Genomic DNA, 23,850 nt, shown 5'->3' on the forward strand with positions numbered 1-23,850 from the left:
GTGATGATGTGTCTGCCGGTTGAGACATCCGGCCGTGGGAGGGATGAGGGTGTCGGGGCGGAAGAGGCGCAGAACGCATCGTCTCTCGCCGGGGGAAATTGTCTGTGACTGCTTAGCTTGTCCATCATTTCTCTCCGTGGCTTAATTACAGTCGGTTCCACACGGATACGCCGCTGCGCTCTGCTCAGAGCGCAGGAGGACGGAAACACAGCGGCAGGTTGGAGAATCAAAGGAGTGACTGCTGTTTGGAGAGAGCACACAGAACCCAGACATGCAGACGGCTACGACTGGAAACACGGCGTGCATCTGCAGGTTTTCTTTCAATTACTGCAAAAAAATGCTCCAAGTTTCTTTCTTTATCCAATTCAGTCGCATGAGAAGCTTGGATGGAAAGGAAAAGCAGATTCCCACGAGCGTTCAAGACGTTTTTATCACTAAATCCTTGCATCATCATATCTGGGTTTCTCTTAGTGGACGTGGAATGAAGCGGCAGCATGTGGATGGACACACACACACACACACACACACACACACACACACACACACACACACACAGAGCGACGTCCCTTTCAAACCCTGCTGAGATCTAACAGGACAGCTCGTAAAGAGACGGCCCAGTATGAAGCGTCCTCGCGTTCCCACGACTAATGACCAGAGCCCAGTGTGAGCCTCGCTTCAATCAGCCAAAGATTCCAGCCTTCACTTCCATTATCGTCACCCGGAAACTCATTTTGATGCCGTCGGCAGGAATAACGTTCACACACATCATAATTAGACAAAGAAATGATGTGACAAACAAAACCAAACACCATCTTCAGGTGTGAGTGTTCAGAATTAGAGATGTCCACTGAGCCACACACACACACACACACACCACAACACACACACGCAAACACGAGAACACACACACACACACACGAGAACACACACACACACACACACACACACAAACACTTTGAAAATAATAAGCTACTGTAATGACTAATTATGTTTCAGTCTAATAGTGCAACAGGGGATGATGCTCTGAATTAGTTTGACCCGCCGCCGTGGTTGCCGTGTCTTTTGTGGGCTCATTAGCAGGAGAAGAGGCTCATTTAGTCGACAATGAAGCCCCTGCCACTTCAGATGAATGACAGGTGCTGCGCATCGAAATGCACCAGGGCGACGGCGTGATTGACATAACAGTGACATTGTGTAATCACCCTTTAAAAATAATAATCCACTTCCTGACAATTATGACCGATCGTCTCGACGTGTAGCGATCAAGGCGGCTGACAGCCCTTTGGAATTCAGCGACGGCGTTAATTTGACGAGCCGAGCGCTCACGCTGCATGAGCCTGATACACTTCAGGATCTGCTGAAGACAGTCAGTCAGGTGTCTTTGATGGTCTGCACCTCAGACGCCAGCTGCCTTTTGTTGCTTTAGAGGAGAGAGAGCAGAGACGCCTGGTGACAGGAAGCATTCAGGCTGCTGCTACCTGCCACGGCTTAACAGAGGATTTAAAATGTGTGTTTCAGAGCCGTGAGTAGGTCATGTGTGCGCTGTAACACAACGCAGCCATCTCTGGATTTATGAACAAAGAATTCTAACAGACGCTGAGGCTGCAGACGCCTTAAGACAAACGCAGAGGGCCTAAAGTGCCCTTAATGGTTATTTTACACTTCCTCCTTAACAAACTGCCTCTTAAGTGACGTCTTGATGTCAACATGTACACAGAAGTATGGTGTTGGCCAGCTTCTGTCCAAACACGAAGACATATCTGTATCATATCTCCATTTCCAATCAAAGACAACACTGTAACCTATGGACTGAACTACTCACAGTTAGAGTTATAAGCACTTACAGAAACTTCCCTCTAAAAGGAAACTTTTCTTGCTGTCTCTTTGACAACAGGTTGTCAGACGGAGAGCGACAGGCCGTTACTGAACGCCGCTGACAATTGACAATTTGTGTCACGTTTCAATGATCCCACTCACTCAGAGGGAACAAAGTGAGCCGGGCTTCACAACAAGGTGTCACTTTAACTTCAGCTCGATGCTCTAAAGCAGGAGACCCAAAGCTTCTTTTATCCTTTAAGAAAGTAAAAAATCCATCAAGGAAGGAGGAGGAGGAGGAGGAATCAGGAGGACAGAACAGTGAGAGCCACATTAGAGTTGATTTAACTTTACTTCGCTTCTCTGCTGGTGGTGCTGACGCTCACGGTCGCAGTCAGCCAATTTCACGGCTCCGGTGTGCGACTGCTGCTTTTCCCTTTTTTCCTCTTTGCTGATTCGCTGTAAAATCAGAGCGAGATGAAGATGAATGTAAAGGGGACGGAGACAGACTGATATAAGGTTCCATGTGAGGGATGACATAGAGTCCCAACTGTGGGAGGGGAGACCACAGAGTCAAGTAAGCGTTTAATAACCTGAGCGTCCTGCATAACGAAATACAGACACACCAGACATTTACAGCTATGAGCCTCAATGAGCCACGCAACCGTCCGGCCTGTGTGAGAAAGGACCCCCCCCCCCTCTACACTCCCCCCTTGATATTGAGCGTACGCACACGTGACTTGTATTAACGTTTGCGATCAAACAAGCGGACATGCTATTCCTGGCGCCTGGATGCTTGTCCTGATGGCGCCGTCGTGGTGCCGCCGCTGCGTTGGCACACAGTTTATTATGAAACACGACGGGGTTTATTCATGGGAGTAATTACGCCCAGAATCGCCCAACCAATCAATAAATGATAAGCTTTTATAATCAGAGATATGAGCTCAATCAACAACAGCTGCAGCTAACAGCCGCAACCCGGCTCTCCATCCAAGCCACTTCATCCCGGCTCTATTTAAATGTGTCCCTTTGTTCTCTGATTTGATCCTTAACCGTCACGTTACAGCGCGCCAGAAGAAGACTACAAACAAGGCACGCTAACGACACAGCGCCATGCTGATTCCTGTAGCTTCTCTGATGCTAATTAGCGTGCCGGTGTGACGGTGCTGATGCGTGTGAGCGCTGTAGCGGGTCAAAGCTTTCTGTGCTTTCTCTGGTCACATGAGGAAGAACTGTAGTAACACCCTAAAAAGCAGTTGTTTTTTCACAAACTAGCCTCTATAACTCAGAGGTCTGTGCTGAAGGCCTGGACGGCTGCCATGAACCTTCACAGGCGGTGTTAGCTTGTTTGCTAACCTTTCATTTCTTTAGCTTGGTGTGAAACAGAAACACTTCCCATCATCTTCACACCACTAAAAACATTTACTCTGGTGTTCTGGTTTGTGACCCGACCAGAACTTTGTTTTGGTCCGTACGCCTGTGTGATTGCTGCTTTCTCACGTAAACCAACAACAACAAACCGTAACACAATTGGTGGAATTCAGTACAATTTGGTTGCAGCAACTCCTAAGAGGTTTAAGGATTAAAGTCAACCATGCATGGCAGCAGCAGTATACTTCCTCTCTACTTACCCCCCCCCCCCCCTCTCTCTCTCTCTCTCCCTCTCTCTCCTGATCAACTCTTCCTCATGTTTTCTCTAAACTCTTCTCTTTAATCCTCATGTCTTCCCTTCTCCTCTAACTCTTCCCTGTTGCTTCCACTCTTCCTTTCCTCTCCACTTTCCCCTCCCTTCTTTCATTTTCTCCCTTGATGTCTCTCCACGTTCTGCTCTCCTCTGCCTTCCGCTTCGCTTAAATCTGGGAGCTTTTACCGACTCGTCTTGCTCCGCCGTTTGGCTCTTAAGCCGCCTCGTACCTTACGTGTGAGGATAACGAGGCACGGCGGAATTAGCAACGTCGACACACACAGATGGGACGGCGTTGTGCTTTGAGCACGAGTGACTCTCATCATGGCGACGTCATGCCGTGGACTTGATTGGGGCAGCTGGTAGCAAATCTGCGTGACAGTTCATCAGGACGGACCAAGCTGAGCGGAGGTTTTGTCATTCACCTCCACGCTTGGCTGCACCTTCACAGGGACAAATCCAGACGCCTCCACCTGCAGCCCAAAACAATCAGATTTCGCATTACCTTGTCCGGTTGAAGCCATTAACGGCGTGCCACTTGTGTTTCCCCTCTCTGTGGACGGCCACACGCAGAGGCGCCTCTCAGTTTTCGCGTGAGATCAAAGCCCATTGTGCCGATTGGCTTTTGTCTCTAACGCCAGCAGGTGCGGCTGTCAGGCGGCATTCAAGGCCGCCGCTGATGCGCGTGTGGAGATTCATTGCGTGGAAAAGTGAGGTGAATACACACACACACACACACACACACACACACACACACACACACACACACACACACACACACACACACACACACACACACACACACCATCCAATACCACCTGAAACACAGCAGACAGAAAATCAAAGACAGAAATCCATGGGCCGCTTAGGCGTAGAGGTTGTTTCTCTAATAGTGAGGAGGATTGATTGCATTACAGCGAGTCGATGTGATTCCTTGTTGTGCTCTTTAAAAAGGTAAACGCTTGGGGAAAATAACTTTCTGTGGCCATTTCTTCTTCTCTTTTGTGCTACGACCAATTGAACTCACAGACGCTGGAAGGAAAAGCATCCAGACTTCCATTCGCCCTGAAAAGGAGCAACACATTTCACATTATCGCACATAAAATGCACGCAGGGCCAACAAATTAAGTGCGGTAACGAGGGGAAACACCGACCTCACGTTCACACTGAGAACAACATGATCAACATGCCATTCATTTCCTACAGAGCTGAGGAACCAGGGGAACTTGGCAGATGAGCAGAAGGCAGATGAGCTTGTTAGCTGTGAGAAGTGACTCAGCACTCGTCTCAGTCGCTTATATTTAAAAATGTAAGCGTCTCCAATTCTCTACAACCTGGAGCTGAAACTAGGGGCGGATCGAATGATGTCATTTGATAGTCGAATGTATTGTTTTGTATTGGACTTACTCTTCTTCTTCTTCTTCTGCATTGTTGGAAGCTGCAGAGTGCGATCAGAGCCCTGCAGCGGGTGAGACTGGAGCCACAGACGGACACAAGGGCCCAGTGCTGGGGGAGAACCACCCCAGGTACGTTCAGCGTCGATGAACGCGATTTCTCTGCCCACCTGCCGGCCATGTGGACCTGTGGACCTGTGGACGTGGATGCCTGCTGTATCTGTAGGTTACAGCAGAGTAAACAAAGCGTGTGGGGCCTCTGGATAGAAGGCAGTAAAGGAGCGATCGCCATCTTTCTTTATACGGTGTGGAGGCGCGTGCGGTGAAAACACCCCGAGAGGAAAGTCCTTCCTGCTGGAATCCACATGGATGAGATAGAATCCATAATATTAGACGTTGACTTTTAAATCTGTGTTTATGCTAGAGGACAGATCCTTCAAACCGTCCCAGACGATGCGATGAGGTGAGACGTTAGAAGGCCGACATGTTTCTCAGATATTCCCTGCATCTTAGACGCAAACCAAAGAAGTCGGTTATTTTGCCACAGAGAGAAACCACTTTAAGGGCATTTACACCAAGAAAACGTTCTTTTTGACTAATGGAAGCCTCCCCGGCATGGAACACGTCTCTGGAGGGCTTTCTGCTGCCAAAAGGGAACGGGTGAATCAATGGACTGTCATTAATTGCTGCACGGCGGCGGGAGTCAGCGCCGATATTTCACAGAGGAAATGGCCGCCAGCATTATTGCACCTCACAAATCACAGGGGGGGGGGGGGGCTGATGGACACGGGGCAGCGGCGCTCGCATGTTCTCTGGGTCAAGAAAGGAGATGCGTGCTACATTACAGGAGCGCTCCCCACCCTGGCTCTGCCTAAAGGCCGACACGGAGTTAAAGTCACGGTGGAGCCCGTCATTAACAAGGGCAGTGGGAGTGAGCCAGCTAATGAAGAGGAAAGACATCGTTAAGCTTCCTCATGTAGCGATGCATCAGCAGACTGACAGCAGCCAGCAGCACCGCCCTTTATTTTGAAAAGCTATGCATCGCAAATGAGAATATAAACACAGGAACAGGAAGATGAAGGCAGATACACTCTGCAGCAGGATTCATCCAACGCAGCATCCCAAGTTTGTTCCACTGCTGCAGCGTTCCTGCTTTAACTTCTCACACATTCTATTCTTGATTTACTGTGAATGAAAAGGGCAAAACATGGAGCTGGTGCTATAGTTTGTTTATTTATGCTGCCGGCTGAGATACAAAAGAAGAAGAAGAAAGCCTCACGCTGAGTGTTCCCTATCAATGTTGGGAAAAGACACACACACACGCAGACACACACACGCAGACACACACACACACACACACAGAGGAGCGTGGGGGCAGCTCGTAAAGAAAGGCAGCTTCTGAGCTCACTGCTGCTCAGGCATAACACTTTCCATGCTTACAGTTTGGAGAGCAGGGAGGTAATGAGTCGAATTACTTTGCTAAATGGAGGAGGTCTGGTGCTCTGGAGTATAACAGTGAGGAGAGGTGACCTCAGGAGGACCTGCACTTTACTCTCTCCCTCCCTCTCGCTCTCGCTCGCTCTGCTGATGGGCAGGATCCAGCCAGGATCTTATCAGGGAGTTTAAGGTCGACGGCTGGACGCTGAGCAATACGCCGCTACCATCATCAATATTCAAGATGGAGAAGTTTTACGAGCGTGCGAGATACAAAAACATTACAAAGGTGCTGCACATCCATGAATAATCCATCACTGCTGTCAGGAATTTATAAAAGATATAGAAATGGTCTTGCAGGCCAATATGAACTGATTGCAGGTAGAAAGTGCATTACATCATAGCTACATTTAATGGGTAATTATAGCTTCAATTAAGCCTCTGTTTTTCTTCTACTAGTGTTTTATATACAGTTGGGTGATGAAAACCCCAACACCAGTCAACTCAAGCAAGCTTTAAATAAAGACTAATGGAATTATCTAGACAAAATTATAATATTATTAGAATTGATGAAACGACTCAGGAGGGGAGAAGCAGCAGAGCTCAGAGCTGACGGGGAATAGATCACTGGAGGCATTACGTTTATTAGGACTACGTTAGGGGAGGAAAGCACTCAGTGGGTGTGTGTGTGTGTGTGCGTGTGTGTGTGTGGCAGCATGCTCAGTGGGTTTGATTTAAACAACCACATTAGGGTTTTTAAACACAGCTGGACAAGATGGATGGAAGCTTAAACATGTGACTTAATAGCTGTGAGCTCGAACGTCAGAGCATTCATCAATGCAGATGCAGATAACCTGACCTGTGTGTGTGTGTGTGTGTGTGTGTGTGTGTGTGTGTGTGTGTGTGTGTGTGTGTGGAACCAATCCATTCCTCAAGAAAGAGCAAACTACTACCTAATGGCAAATAGCTTTAATGGTTAGGCTTTAAAGGTCAGACATGGCCGCGGCTGTAGAGGTGATTATGCTAATGAGGCTCTCTGCTGTTCAAAGTGTCTGCACAGGTGGACTGAAGAGACAAACAGAGCGCAGGAGGGTTAGTTTCAGGGCAGATGTGTGTGTGTGTGGTCTCATGTGTTTGTAATTTGGTCTCTGCGTCCGTCTCTGTCTCTCTGTGTGTGTGTGTGTCTGTGTGTGTGTCTGCATTTTGCATGAGGGTTCTGATCCGAGCGCCTCCAGATGCTGCTGCCATTTGCTCCCCTGCCAATCAAAGGCCACCGCAGAATGCCAGTCCTCCAGGGCCCCCCTTTACCGCCAGCTTACCTGCATGTCAGCGTGAGCCGGCTGCACGCCGCGCCCGGCCTCCAGACACGCCGGGGAGATTCTACAGAGGCTGAGGCGCCGAGAGACGAGCGATCGACACGACACTCCACTGCAGATGAACCATTACATCATCTTATTCACTGTTTCATCAAAGTCTCCCTTCATCACATTGTTCCAAATCATCCAAATATAAAGCAGAGAATTAATTATGATCAAGTTGTGAGGCAGAGGAGTCACAGTGGGGCTGAAGTCTGATCCTCTGACTCTCACTGGGTTTGACTCGTCTGCTCTGACTCCTTTAAAGCAGCCATGTTGACGCTCAGGCTGTTCAGCTGGATCCATCACACAAAATGGAAACAAATACACCTATGGACACATGGCAGGGGGGCGTGGCCGATACCGTCACAACTGTGTCATTAATCAGTCAATCAGATCAATAATCACTACAACTGAATAACCACAAAAGAATTTCTCAAGATCAATAAAACCATCACAACAATTCCATGTCAGAACGTGCAATTAAAGTCACACACACACACACACACACACACACACACCAGCCCAGCCTAGCCCAGTCTCCATAAGCTGAAGTTAGTAGTAGATGGTACCATCATGTATTCTGTCCCTCTCTCTCTCTCTCCACACACACGCACACACACACACACGTACGCACAATCTAATCAGGATTTCTATAAATCAGCTCATGGCTCACTGGTGGACGGCTGACCACAATTTCCTACATTGGACCATCCAGAAATGGATCCAGCCGCCCGTCTAAAGGCTCAATCACAGATCAATCACAGATCCTCTGGGCGATTCATCTGAAGTCTCCCTGCTCTCCTCAAACTCTACTTCACATCGGAGCCAATCAGGCAGAGATTTGGCACGAGTGAGAATGAATCAGACTCAGCTCACACAGCGTCTGCACGTCTTCATCAAGCTGATCCACTGCAAACGCACACGCACACACGCACACACACACACACACACACACAAACACCTAGAGACGACGCACAGCATTAGGATTCTTATCACCCAGCAGGTCAAACGAGCCTGTGCAGTTATTAGGCCTTTGTCTTTGAATGAGTGGCGTCCTGTTAAATGAGGATCCATAGGTTGGACACCTGTGACACAGAAGGTTAATGGAAAAACCCAGCGGGACAAAGTGGTGAGTCAGTGTGGAGACGCCGGTGCATTTGGACTCAAATCACACCAGTGAGGAAGCAAAGGGGAGGGGGGGGGGGGGGGGGGGGGGGGGGGGGGGGATGAGACTCTGACATCATGGTTTGACATTTACACTCACGGAGTTGTTGCTCACTGAGCTGTCGGAGAAAAGGCCACTTGACTGGTGCAGAGAGCGGCCGCACACTGCTCTGCTTCACTCTGCTCATTAGAGATTCTGCAGCTTGAGTTCGTGCTCACAGGCAGACTTGAATGAAACTTTTCTTTTTGTGGCTCTACGGTTCACAGCCCTGATCTGGGAGCCGGCCGAGGAACGAGCGAGCGGCAAGAGAGAAGACGGAGAAGTCCAGGGAATGAAAACGGAGCGTAGCAGAGACATGCATCCATCCCAACTGCATTGCTGATTCTGGCACAGATTAGCATAGCCTGTAAAGAATTGCTGATATCACTAAAACAGGCTATACTAATTAAAGCCAGAATCATCAATTCGGGTCTTCTGACGCCTCGACGTCAAAAACATGTGACTTTACTCCAGACGAGGCGCTGTGGAAGCTGGAGATCAATCAAAGTGTTAGTTACAACTGGGTGACCATAGGAAAAAGAAATCAACTTAAAGTTGGCATTCAGAGTTAAACCCAGCGTCCCCATATGAGGACATTACATTTTTCCTTTCCTACACCTTATACATCATTGTGCTTAACTTAAACCTGATGTCCTCATATGTTGACATTGATCGCTCATGGTATAAACATCAGAAAACCTAGCAGACGGGAAGAAATGTCTCTATATTTGGAATTCATATGATCGGTCTGTTTTAGTTTCATACTTATTAGGTCCCATCAATCCCAAATAGCAAGGAGAAATTTAAAATGCATATAAAATAAATGTCCGGGTCTCAGGAGGTAAAAGGTGATACGGTATTCATTCAGACAATAAGACATTCACTTCCTGTTAAGGTAAACAAATAGTTAAAGAGTAATGTCTGGACAAATCTGGACGTTCTTGCTGAAACCCTTTGATCACACGGTTGATCTCAGTTGAGCAGCAGTGTAGAGGTCTACAGGACAGATGTGCCCTCCGTCTCTGAGCCGTCTTTATCACACAGGAGCCACAGCAGTAAATTGCGGCGTTGCACTATTCATCACACCAGCGCCGGCTCCTCAAATGACACCGCCGCTCGTAATGGATGGCCCAGTAAAAGAGAAACGAAGGGAGTACAAGAGAGGGACGGAGGGAGACGCAGATCAGAAAGAGAGTGGGAGGAAGGAGGAAGGAGTCAGAGAGGGAATTAACACCGAGGAGAGACGGAGAACGGTACAGTGTGACAGGAAACAAATGGGCCGCAGACCTGCCTTTGGAGATAAGGAAAACACACATTTTACATCAGGCCCGGCTTCATCTACAGCAAGAACTGACGAAACAATACGGCGCAGAAGAAGAATACAACAGCAAGGAGGACAAATGGGACAGGAAGAACCCAGATTCCCTGAGAGAACCTTCTGGAGTTGCTTAAGGGGGCTGGAGGAAGTCAGACGTATACGTCAGGGAGAGGACGTGCCGCCTGTTTGCTTTGCTTTGCTCTTTGAAACCTGGGAGGAATAAAACATCTGAGCCTGTTTGCCAGTCGTGAGAGGGAAACATCCCCGCTGGAGAAGCAAGGAATCTTTTAGAACCCTGCAAATGGGAAGCAGTAATGATTCATGCCTGTAATGATGGAGTTGTCAGACCAAGTGTTCAGGAGATGCAGGCCTCCGATTCATCAGCAGCCCATTATGACGCATGCATGCGTCTCCATCTGACATTAAGGATGAACAATTCCTTTGAGGTTGAATAAGCAGCTAAATAAAGTAGATGCGGGCCTAAAAAGAGTCCTTCTAGTGCCGCTCTGACTCTTTCACTGGAGTCCTGACCATGCTGGGGATTTGGTGAAGTAGAATTTGGTGAAGTAGAAAGTAGAACTTTGACTTTTCTCTGTGTAGTTTTTCTGGCTCAAGCACTTGGCTGAGATTGTGGATAAGAATTCCAGTTTCTATTGCAGCAAAAGGCCGGCGGGCGTTTCTGTGTGGAGCCATTTATCAAACATTTATTTACATTGCAGCTTTATTGATTCCCGTAACGCCACTGCAAGTATTACAGTAATGTTACATCAGGGACATGTTTAAGAGAGGAAGACAAACCTGCGAGCGCTGAACAACGGCGGGGGGAGAGGGCGAGAGAGGGCGAGAGAGAGAGAGATCCATAATGCATTTCACTGTTGACCAAGTGAAATCAGATATTACACTGTTGCAAATGCTACATTTGTTTCCATCGGCAAAATTTCATTTTGTCTTCTGATTAAACAGCCTCAGGTTGCACACACTCCATTTGTCTTGCCACAAAGTCTAGAAAACGGTAAACAATTCTCTCTCTCTCTCTCTCTCTCTCTCTCTCTCTCTCTCTCTCTCTCTCTCTCTCTCTCTCTCTCTCTCTCTCTCTCTCTCTCTCTCTCTCTCTCTCTCTCTCTCTCTCTCTCTCTCTCTCTCTCTCTCTCTCTCTCTCTCTCTCTCTCTCTCTCTCTCTCTCTCTCTCTCTCTCTCTCTCTCTCTCTCTCTCTGATACATTTCCATGCTGCTGTAACTTTCATTTTGTGGTCTAATATGAAACCTTAGCCAGCTGAATGTGTGAAACACACAGACTGATCAGGGTCAGGGTGGTGGAGGTGAGTTTCTACAGGAGCATAAACTAAACACCTGCTCCATACTATGAATACTGACTCCTACAAAAACTGGAGTTAATATAACTGAAGTGTTTGTAAGTTGAGAGTAAAACAGTTTACACTCTGCAAGACAAAGCTGAGGGCAGAAAATCCGTGAGAGAGATTCAAACAGATTTAAAGGCTGGACAAGAGAAACAACTAATACTGGTTTCACCTGGCTCAGATTAAACGCCTGCTGGTGTTTACGTCCACACTTTGCTTCAGTCTATAACCTTTAGTGCTGCAGCAACACCGACGCTGTGACGAGCTGTGAAGTCTCTGTGCCTTCAAACGGCCAATAACGTTTGAGAGGAGCGCCGAAAATGAGATGATGGCGAGGAGACTTTGATCATAGGAGCTTTGTCTGCCGGGGACGAGTATGAATTGAAAGTCACCACATAAAAATATATATTTCTGCCACAAGAGAGAGGGGGAAAAGGTGGATTCCCATCTGGACAGTGTCTGCAGCAGGTGTGGGACTGTGTGTTCTGGCAGCTGGAAGGTTAAAAAGGATCATAAAACGCGGGAATTTTGTGGAGGAAGGGAGAGGGAAAAAGAGAGAGAGGACAGGGAAAAAAACGGAAAATCTACGTGACTCATTCACTCGTTCACTTTCTACTAAATGCAGAGTTTTTCCCCTCTAGGACGAAGGAGAGCTGAACCTCACACACATCAAGAGGAAATACAGAGTAAATAAAGAAATACAGCAGGCGTGGATGACATCACTGCTATTATTACAAAAGATAACATGAAACTCTCTAAATGTCAAGCTGAATAAGATCAGAGAGCGTGTTTGTGTCTACGGGCGGAGCAGCAGATGTTAGGACACTGTTAGAGCTCAGGAAAAGTGTTGAAGGACACTAGAAAGGACGCAACGGTGACACCATGACGACCTGGGTCTGCTCCCCAGCTGCGCACAACAGTGTGTGTCTGCAGACAGGAGAGCAGGCAGAGTCGTCCTCGTCAACTCAAACACACACACACACGCACACTGCTCAAAGTCAGGACAATCGCCGCGGCAACCGCCTTCGCACTTAAGCCGAAAATTCCTCCTCAGACTGCAGGGGCGTAGGATCGTCCCTCTTAATCAGCGGGCAGGAGGCGAGAGCTGCTCTGCCAACTGCCAACGTGGCGATGCAGTAGAAGAAGAATGAGGCAGGACGCGGCGCTTTGCTGCTTATTTGGTCATAAACAATTGAAATCTCTGAGTGCTGCTGGAAACATTTCTCTCCTTCCTCTGCTCTAACCTCACAATCTGGCTCCCACACATTTCTCAACGTGTACTTTCTCCTGCAGACCCCTCCTGCTCGGCGTGCTGAGGGCTTTGTTATGAGCGGCGAGCGGCACAGATACATCACCGCGCGTTCGCTCGCTCATCCGGAGAGGCCCCTGCACCCTGATCGCACATGAGTTATGTTAGCAGGCCAGGAGAAGGACATCTGCAGCAACAGCAGCCTGTCCTCCTGCTCTGCCCTCCAAAGTAGGGACCACTCAGGACCAGGGTGGCAGGAGGGGGAGGGGACTGGCAGGAGGGGGAGGGGACTGATGGAAACACACGCTCAGACGTTATAGGAGCGCCGAGACACTGAGGGCAGATATGAAAACAAAAGATGGCTGTGAGTCCCACACAGATAGAGCAGCAAGTTCAACATCAGACAGACAGACAGACACAAAGCCAGCCAGACAGACAGACAGGCAGACAGACAGACAGAGAGACGAGTCACTGGACGAGTGCACAGGGACTTGGCTGGCATTATTGGATGTGGCAGGAAACCAAATTAGACTCATTAACTGCCTCTGCATCTCCTGAGCCATCTTCCCTCTGAAGCCTCAGTCGGCAGGTAAGCAAGGACGCGGCGCCGTGCTGACATATGGCTACTTTGAAGGAAGAACTTAAGGAACTTTACCCACCCTGAGGCCCAACAACCTGGCAACCTGGCAACCTGGCAACGGCGGCCCAGGCTGCTGAAATGTCTGTCCTCAGTCAGACTAATGAAAGGGAGATATGAGAGCTGGCTCTGTGTGTGTGTGTGTGTGTGAGAACAGGAGACCAGCTGGATCACGGAGGAGAAACTATGACATTCTAAATGAAACCAGGATAATAATTAAAGTTCCAAATGAATCACATCTGTAGGCACTGAGCCACAATAACAGAATGTGCGCTCATCTGTCGCTCACACAATTTGAGAACCACTGTTGTGATACTGATTAACACTAATCACCATTCAGGTTTAACCTCATAAACTAACACCGCAAATCTGCAAACTACTGAATAAGTTGTTATTGAAGGACATCGTCATTTATTTATTCTTTATTCTATGGAATCAAATTGCTTTTACTGAATCTGCTGCAGGATTCATCTTCTCCAGGTTCCTCAGCTGCTGTAGCCTAACAGAGTGAGCTAAGCTAGCTGAGTCCTGGCACATCCTCAATATTAGCTTGATTGGGGGCAAAACACTAAATCAGTACGTACCTGGAAATCCCATTAACCCTGATTAAAACTCACGTGACACCGCAAAAGTAGCAACGAAGACGTGACACAGACGTTCTCACGGTCCCTGACGCCGCTGCAGCTTCATCAAAACAACGGGCCGCCCCTCCAGTCACAGTGTGTGTGTGTGTGTGTGTGTGTGTGAGTGTGTGTGAGTGTCATCCTGAGTGTGCGAGAAGTTGTTACATCAGAGATTTACTCACTCAGTCCAAACTTCTTCTGCCTGTGTGAGTTTGAGCCGCTGCAGCTGAACAGCAAACACGTGGAGTTCAGACTGCATCACCGCGCTGCATAATGAGTCCCACTGGATTAGTTTATCTCACTTTAAGTCACCTTTGGTGCCCAGAAAGGCTCCATCAGCGGGGGGAATATGAGAGTGTGTGGCTTTGAGATTTGTAATAAATGCAAACATATACAGGGAAGATTTTACGACTAAAACTGGAGAGGAAGTGATTATAATAACGTGAAAAATACCACAATCCATTTTGTCTAATTGCTGCGATTTCCCATTTCTAACTGCGAGCAAACTTCCCTCTGCTGAACCTTTGAGAACTTTCAGAAACGTCCATCATGTGAGTGACGCAGAGACTCTGAGGTGACCTTCAGATCATCAAGCAGCATCGGGAAACCTTCAACCAACGCTGATGACAACACGCTGCGGAAAATCCAGCACGTGCAATAAGAAACTAAATGTAAACCAGCAGAGAGGAAGAGGAAGAGGAAGAGGACGGGAGCTGATTCATCGTCTGAGACAGGCAATCATATATAAGAGATGAAATGACAGGAGTGGTTTGTCGGTGCCTTTACAAATTCTCCTCTAACGCTCTTAAATGCGCTCTGACAGAGTTCCACTTCTAATGGATCACCGGCGAGCCTGCGCCTCCTTCTACCATAAACCCAATTTAAATTCATGCTGAGTGAATTCTGTTCACTGCTTCAGTACATTTACCCAGCAGACGTCCTCCTACTTACAGACACGCACTTACAGACACGCACCCTGACACAGTGGAACCAGACTGAACTGTGTGTGTGTGTGGGTGTGTGTGTGTGTGTCCCGCAGAGACAAATGAGCCGCAAGTCGCTTTAATTATTCAGAAGCAAATTAGACGTTTTTCCCTCATATTTGCTTCTTTTAATGTGTTTTTGTTAAGATTTCACTTAGATGGTATGGATCGCAGCCCAAGGTTCTCTGCTCAAGTCTGCATGTCGTACTTTTGCTTTATACAGTCGGGAACCCTTTCCTCACAGAACGAGACATTTTAATGAACCCCCTACTAAGATAAAGAGATCATTTTGAGAAAACAAAGCTCTGAGTTTAGCAGTCAGTGGAGGTTCCATCTCTCACCTATGGAAAGGTTCCATCTCTCACCTATAGAAAGGTTCCATCTCTCACCTATAGAAAGGTTCCATCTCTCATCTATAGAAAGGTTCCATCCCTCACCTATAGAAAGGTTCCATCTCTCACCTATAAAAAGGTTCCATCCCTCACGTATAGAAAGGTTCCATCCCTCACCTATAGAAAGGTTCCATCCCTCACCTATAGAAGGGCTCCATCTCTCACCTATAGAAAGGTTCCATCCCTCACGTATAGAAAGGTTCCATCCCTCACCTATAGAAAGGTTCCTTCTCTCACCTATAGAAAGGTTCCATCTCTCACCTATAGAAAGGTTCCATCCCTCACCTATAGAAAGGTTCCATCCCTCATCTATAGAAAGGTTCCATCTCTCACCTATAGAAAGGTTCCATCCCTCACCTGTAGAAAGGTTCCATCTCTCTGGGATGTGACAATGACATTATGGATGCAAACAGTCAACATGAGGACAAGATGAGGGAGAGGAAGACAGAGAGGAGGAGGAGGAGGGAGAGGAGGAGGAGGAGGAGGGAGCTCCCTAACCCTGACCCATGAGAGGAGATGGATGATGGAACTCTCCCACTGTGATAAAACTGATTAATGGAAGAGTTCTGTAAATTGGGAGACAATCAGGATCCATCTATGGTGAAATGCAAACAGAGCTGTGACCTTTAGAACCTCAATCACAACAATGGAACTCACTCATGAATTAGTCAAACACTTTGATTCCATCTTGTGAATACGCTTCATTAGGAGTGATGTCGTCCAAAGATGATATTCTGGGATATCTGGTTTCCACTGGTAACAGCTGGTTCACACACACACACACACACACACACACACACACACACACACACACACACACACACACACACACACACACACACACACACACACACACACACACACACACACACACACACACACACACACACACACACACACACACACACACACACACACACACAAACACAATTGCCCTTATATAGGATGATTTGGATGTTTGCTTATGCCGAGGACAAATTGTCTGGAACGTGCGTCCAATTAGAGATTGCGTGCGTTCAAAAGCGTCAGGAGGGTCAAAGCATTTTATGAATTCCATGTTTGTGTTTCTCTCTTATCTCTTATTGGAAATCTTTACAAATAAACAGAGGGAGAGAGGAAAGAAAGGTTTGAGAATGAGACCTCAGCTGAACGGTGGACACCTGGACAACCTGAGAGGACTCACGTGTGTGTGTGTGTGTGTGTGTGTGTGTGTGTGTGTGTGTGTGTGCGCACATGTCGATGCTTATTCTGTTTCATAATTATTATTGATGGTGTTTGTCACTTTTAAGTCTTTGATTACTGATCAATACCTGATCAATATCTGTCATGCAAACACGGGAAAACACTGAAACCATCTGAAGCGTGTTTGTCTGTTCAATTCAGACTAAGAATCTCTATTTCCCCCCCCTGGTGAAGTCGTTACCAGGGGGGAAGATGGCGACGCTGAAGCCAAAGACACGTGTATGGATGTTCAGAGGAGGAAGACAGAGAGGTGGCAGTAATAAAAGTCTGTAACAGACGTGAGCCAATGTGTTCTACATGGGAGGATTCCATTCTAAATGACTAACGTGAGCACGTCCTGCCAAGAGCTCCCAGGGAGGAAGAGGAGACGGTGTCATGCGAGGAACACTTAACTCACCAAATGTTTTGGGGAGGCGTAGAGTCTGGAGGTCACCTTTCAGCTGAGTGCCTGTCCGTGTCCATGCTGTCTGCTGGTGCTGCAGGATTATCCTCCTCTGGCTGGATCATGGCGTCTGGAAGGCAGACAGGGGAGAGCAAAGGGCAGAGGAGAGAAAGAGAGGAGAGCGTTAGAGGCCTGCCTGACCAAATGAAGCAGTGAAACACCTAAAGAGCGCTGAGAGCAGGAGGCAGGATCACTCAGTCAGTCTGAGGTTTCCTCTCCACCATCATGGACCTGGATTCAGACCCTGGAGCCAAAGCCTCAGAACCGGCAGCTCATTTGGAGACGTTTCCATGTTTGCCACTGCCAAGCAGCTCAAATGGCTCACCGCAATCTACCTCCACACACACACACACACACTGCTCACACCAGCCTGTGTGTTTGACTTACGCAACAGGTTTTAATCAAGGATCTACTCAAGAGGCTTCCATTCCCCGCTGGATAATATCTGTCAAGGGGAAGAATGGCATGTCTTCATGTCTGGGGAAGTGTTCATGCCTTATATGGTCGTGGTCCAGGAGCGCTGGCTGCCTCACATAGCTGATGTAGCCGGGGGCTAAGGAAGCAGACCTTATGAGAGCTCATTAAAACCCTCCTCAAGTCTGAAGAGACAAAAATGAATCTCCTTTAAAAAAAAATGAACCGGCTATTAAAAATAATCAGCCGTAATGGAGCCGCTGGAAAACAAGTCGTGACTGAGCCTGATCGTCTGGTGAAGAAGGGGCGAGTAACGTCTGAGGTGAAACCAAAGCTGGGAGTATTTCACGTACATAAACACACACACACACACGGTGGAGTAAATGGAGACTGTTGTCCTCTTTGTTTTACATTTGCAAATTACGACTGAAAGGTCAAAGGAGCAAACATCTCACTTCTAATGGGGAAGCTGCTGACATTTCTGAGCAAACGGATTCCTCTGTGATGTGGTGACATCTTTTTATGAACACTGACATTTCCCCCGGCTGCATAATGACTAAAGGTGACTTGCAGCTGAAATATAAACCCCTCCCCCCCGCTCCTGTTTCCTCCCCTTTTATGATTCAAACCTAACAGATGCCTAAGAGAGTCTCTATCTTTTTACCGATGACCTCACATGGCCTGTGCGTCTGCAGGTGTAAACCACACAGAAGAGAGAATGAGACGTTCCCCATCCACAGGTGTCCTACAATCAAGCTGCTCCAAGGTCACGTATGTGCTGGATGAATGCAGGGATAGATGAACAACGCTCCGTATAGAGAATGTCAATGGTAAAGTTGGGCTCATTTGCTTATCTGAGGCAGGAGTGTAGCAGCATTAGCATGAGAGAACAACAGGTCAGATTATTATATCAGCTCTCATCCACACAGCAAGTTCACGGGCGGCAGGAAAATAATGAGGCGCTCTTTTAGAAAAGGCAACAGAGGCGAGCAGGATGAGTTTATTCTGAGGTTGTATTTCCTGTTCTCCTCCTTGTTACAGGGAGCAGGGAGCAACATCTGCACGTCAACATGAACACCAGCGCTACCTAACACGCCTTTGATTAGACAAACCCTCAAACAGACCAGGCTGGTGAGCGTTTTGCCGCCATCTGCCACGTTGGGTCGGACCAAAGGGAGCAGCCGGCCCGTCACAAAGCAAACACCGCCTGTTTTTACTGAGCACATTGGGCTCCATGTTTGTATTAGGGGTGAAAATAAGAGAGGCATATAAGAGGCACGGAGCAAAACACACGTCCATCAGCACAAAGCCCCGCCCCCTCCTGCCACAGACGCAAACGGCTCGGCATGAGAGACAGAAGCCAGCGACAGCCACCGATATATCGACTCACTCCACTGACAGCTCAGAGATCAGGAGGAGAGACGCCACAGAGCTGTGTGTGGACTCAGCACTGCTCCATTGTGGCGACTTCGCTCCGATCCCAACACGCCGACCTGCTGACTCCACACATCCACCGCCTGAGTGTGCACTTGGAGGCGGCACTCCAGAGCTCAGACGCCAGGGATACAACTAGCAGAGTACCTAAACCTCATAAATAAACATCTCTCCAAGCAGATTGGTGTGTGTGTGTGACTGTGTGTGTGTGTGTGTGTGTGTGTGTGTGTGTGTGTGTGTGTGTGTGTGTGTGTGTGTGTGTGTGTGTGTATGTATACACGCTCATAGCAGCTGCGTTCTGACATCTCTCTGCTCTTCCTATACATCTGCTGAGCATGTTGGTAGACGACTCTCGTGCGTCGGAGAGGCGCTCGCTAGTCGACACGTTCTTCCCCAGACGGGAGGGAGGTTGAGCCGGGAGAGGCAACCGGCAACTGGCAACAAGGAAAACCGGGCGGCTGGGATTGTGCGGATTGAGTAGTTTAGAATATAAACCACCATTAATCTCTTTACACACACACACACACACACACACACACACACACACAGTCCCACATCTGTTCTCCTCTCCTTAATGGGACTCCCTTATCTTGCCAAACTATGGTCCAACATAAATCTGATAGCAGAGCCCTGTAGGTTTATTGGCCCGGGGCTCCATTCATATCACCTTTCCCTGTCCGTCTCTCCTTCCTTGTGAGGGCAGCAGAGAACAGAACAACTAAAAACTGCCTCTGACTAATATGTTTGGGGGATTTATGTCAGCCGAGTCAAACAGCCAGTCTGCTTGATTTAAGAGCCGGCGGTTGTGTTTCGGGCGCGGTACAAAGAAAAGGCTGCTCCAACTTCAAAGATGTCTCATAAATCTGCTTGGGCAAATGAATAATGAATCAATATGGAGCCTCTGCAGCAGATACTCCACTCTGCTAAATGCTAGAGATGATCCCATATCTAATGAGCAGCTTGTAAGGGCTTCACAAGTGTCTGTGTGTGTGTGTGTGTGTGTGTGAGGGGCTCAGAGTGATGGAGAGGAGGAGGGGATATTGTCTGCAGCTGTGATATTGCATGCAGGAATGTGTAGGGGAAGAGGCAATTTGCGTGTGTGTGTGTGTGTGTGTGTGTGTGTGTGTGTGAGAGAGAGAGAGAGACGGAGCTGGAAAGTGTGTGTGTGTCTTATGGTTGAACCTCTCTTGAGATTGATCCAAGGTCATCCTGGTGGTTGTGACATGGAGCCAGACTCAGATGCTCACTTGGACGCTCTCCATCTGCTCCCCCTGATAAGAGGAGGAGGAGGAGGAGGAGGAGGAGGAGGAGGAGCTCCTTCACACGCAGACGGCTCTGTGCTCTGTGGATCTACGGCTTCATCACAATAAGAGGCCGAGCTCTCTGCACTTCACAGGGAACCATAAGGAAGCGAGTGAGGTGTGTTTAAAGTCTAACATGACAGAGAGTCCAAGGTTACAGGAGTCAAGATTAGAATCAACTCAACTATAACAGAATCCTTGATTTAAAATGTATGGAATCACAAAACGACCCCAAAGTAACACTGCACTGAAGGAAACACATAGAATTAAATACTTCTATTGTGAAAAACATACATTTCACAGCTACTCCTCTGTGTCGAGAATTTTATATTCTACTGTTTCCTTCTCGTCTGTCTCAGGATGTGAAACAGAAACAGATGGACACACACTCAGTATAACATTATAGAATGATGTGAAATATTCTGTTTAACTCAGTTGATGACGAACTTTCAAATTTTTACTTTTGTCCCTTCACATCTTTGCCCTTTGTATCAAACACAAGCTCTTCCTGCTCGGACAAAGAAGCTTCACAGCTCTGCAGACTGTCAAGGCTGAATCTCACACCTGAACACACACACACACACACACACACACACACACACACACAGACCTCTCTTACCCGACCAAGGTCTTCAGTGGGCCCTCTTCTTCCTCCTGTGTGTGTGCTCAGGCTGACCTACAGTGCTGTGCTGTATAAAGGGAGGTGAGCGGCTCTTAGTGCCTCACTGACCAGCTGACTGCTCCTTCATGTCAATCAACACTCAATCACCAACGACGCTCCCAAACAGCGTGACTGAGGAGCACCTGTGGAGGCAGAGAGCTGAGGAAGAGCACAGCTGACTCACTCTGTGCTTTACAGCCATGGACACACACTTTGTCCTTCTGCAACTAAAGGCAAAGCTGCATTTCATCACTGGCTTACATTTGTGCAAACGCATTAAGACATAAACACGTTACATACACAAAAAGTGATTCACTGCCTTAACTGTAATCAAAGTTTTAAAGTGCATTTAAACATAAATCAGGAGTTTAAAGCACAGGAATCTCATTATTCCAAAGTGTTTGTTTTGACCATGTGCACAACAACATGAAGAAGCTCCTTCACTCATCCTGATGTAGGAGTGAAGTGAGGACATGTGAGGACGTCTGCTCAATGTTCTCTGACCATGGACACACACCGTATGTAGGTAGTCCAGTGTGATCAGGTAGGCGTGTCATGGGTGCTCGTCCAAAACAAACCTGACGCTGCTGAAATAACAAAGAGGCCATAAAGCAATGAAGCTCATATCTGCTGGACTGGGAGGATTGTTTTGCAACACTTTTCTCTTTGTGTTTGCTTATTTTGCACACACACACACACACACACACACACACACACACACACACACACACACACACACACACACACACACACACACACACACACACACACACTACTCTGCAATAAAAGTAACGGACAGCTTTGTATGGCGATAGGAAGTCGTCTGTCTGTCATCGCTCTAAGTTTACATTCACAACTAATAAGAGACAAACACAGAGCAAAAATACTTTTAAAGAGGACAAACTGGGCTTTAAAGTTATTTTCCCACATTCTATTATTAAGTCCTGAGCTGGCCTGAGAGATCCACACTTTGCACAGCTTGGTCCTGAGTCCAAGGCTGAGCTCAAGGCTAAGGATGAAGACTGTGGGCAGTGTGTGTGACTCCCTGTCATCACAGGCCCGACACAGCCGGCCAATCAGAGCAGAGAAAGCTTGTAGGGCGAGGGAAGCTACGCTGATCTGTTTTCCCTCAGTGTGCACAGCGTGGTGGAGGCCAGGGGAGGTCAAATGAAACATTGTAGAGAGATCAGAATAGCTCAAATAAACATAAGAAAGTGGAAAATCTGTGCAAAGTTTGCCCTTTAAAACAGTTTAGCGGTGCAAGACCAATTATTGTGACTTAATATGGCGTCTTCCATCAGACTGAGACCAGCGGAGGGCAGAACAGTCCACGCCAAACTGATCTCAGCCTCCAGGTTTCCGTCTTCAACTCTCTCTCCGTTACAATAAGTTGATTTGTGTTTTTTACTTTGCGGTCACAGCCCAACAGTCTCATCTAGAGGAGAGGAGGGTCCAGCTCCAGGTCCAGGTCCAGCTCCTGTGAGGCTGCCAGTGGACCGATCACCATAACAACAGCTACAGCCGATGACCTCAACATGCAACGCTTCCTGTTAGATGAGCCTGAGCCCATAGAGGTGGATCCATTTGGAAGGAAATGAGAAGACATTTATTGAGAAACAGCTGGAGGGAGGGAGGGAGAGAAGGAGAGAGAGAGAGAGACAGACAGAGACACTATGAACCCTGAAGCTGCACAAGGAAGAGAAGAAATCAGAGGCAGGAGAAGTCAGTACTAGTCGGTAAAGCTAGAAATCCCGAAGAAGAAGAAGAAGAAGAAGAAGAAGAAGATTGATTTTTAAGTTTACATTTACAGGTGTTTATAAACCTTGCATTTAAACTAAATTATGCGAGTTCTAGGACTCCATCACATGCTTAAACCAAAAAACAATACAAAAAAAAAACCAACAACACCGTGGGAAAAAAAAAACAAGAAAAACAAACTCAGATATCCTCATCATCTTCATCAACGCTTGTGTCACTGTTTATATCACTATCCTCATACAGTTCCTTCCCCAGTTTAGTGATGTACTTCTTTACCCTGTAGTATTCCGGCCGAGTAAAGCCTCCTCTCACAACATCGTCGTCATCCAGAAACACTTGAAGAGCACCTAGAAGATCTTCTTTGTTAGGGAAGAAGCCTTCCACTTTTACATTCCTCATACCTTTAGTTACGTCCAAAAACGACTTCACGTTAGCCAAACTATATGCTTTGTCTTTATATGACGATGGACTTTTTGTCTTCACTTCCTCCTCTGGCCCTGAGCTGTCTTCCCTCTGCTCCTTAGCCTCTTTGACTCTCTTGGCACTTCTTTTCTTGCCCTTAGAACCTTTAGGAGAGACGATGGGTTTTCTTTTCAGAGGAGTACTGGGGGGGGCCTGGTCCTCCTCCATCTCCTCTGCTCCATCTGCTGCCTGCTGCCCAGCGCCCTCGATCTCCACATGTCCACTTGATGGACCCTCATCTCCGGTGCTCTGTCTGTCATCTCCGACGTTCTGTCTAGTTGCCTCTTTAGCAGCTCCGGTGCTCTGTCCGTCCGTGTGTGCGTCGGTCTGGGGCGGCGTTGATGCTGCCGTGGAGGGCGTCGGTTCAGCCGGGGGCGTCGATGGTGCGGCGGCCAGCGCCTCGACCGGCGCTTCCGCTCCGGCAGTGTGCCTCTGCTCCGCCGGTGGCCGGAGCCTCTGCTCCGGCGGCGTCTGGAGCCTCAACCTGCCGGCCCTCCCCCGCTCTCCCCGGGCACGATCGCACCTGGTGCCCCTCTCTCCCACACCCGAAACACTTCATGCCGTCAGTCGTTACATGAACAGTGTAAAAAAAGTTTTCGATTTTAAACCTGAACACCAGGTTGAGCTCCTCTCGGTTGTCGTTCAAAGTCATAAACACTTGTCTCCTAAAAGACACGACGTGCCTCA

The 23,850-nt window shown here is 47.9% G+C and overlaps 1 protein-coding gene across 2 annotated transcripts in view; it reads right to left on the reverse strand.

The window, feature by feature from the left end:
• chrm3a (cholinergic receptor, muscarinic 3a) overlaps window positions 1-23,850 on the reverse strand; it is a 69,399-nt gene that overhangs the window by 27,754 nt on the left and 17,795 nt on the right. For both annotated transcript variants that reach the window (XM_076137186.1, XM_076137185.1), the window contains exon 2: window positions 17,089-17,203. The gene's annotated coding sequence lies outside the window, so the exon portion shown is untranslated. The remainder of the gene's footprint in view (window positions 1-17,088; window positions 17,204-23,850) is intronic.

The sequence above is a fragment of the Genypterus blacodes genome, unplaced genomic scaffold (assembly GCF_046128005.1).
Source record: "Genypterus blacodes isolate CSIRO-AG114 ecotype Tasmania unplaced genomic scaffold, CSIRO-AGI_Gbla_v1 ptg000299l_1, whole genome shotgun sequence".
Taxonomy (NCBI): Eukaryota; Metazoa; Chordata; class Actinopteri; order Ophidiiformes; family Ophidiidae; genus Genypterus; species Genypterus blacodes.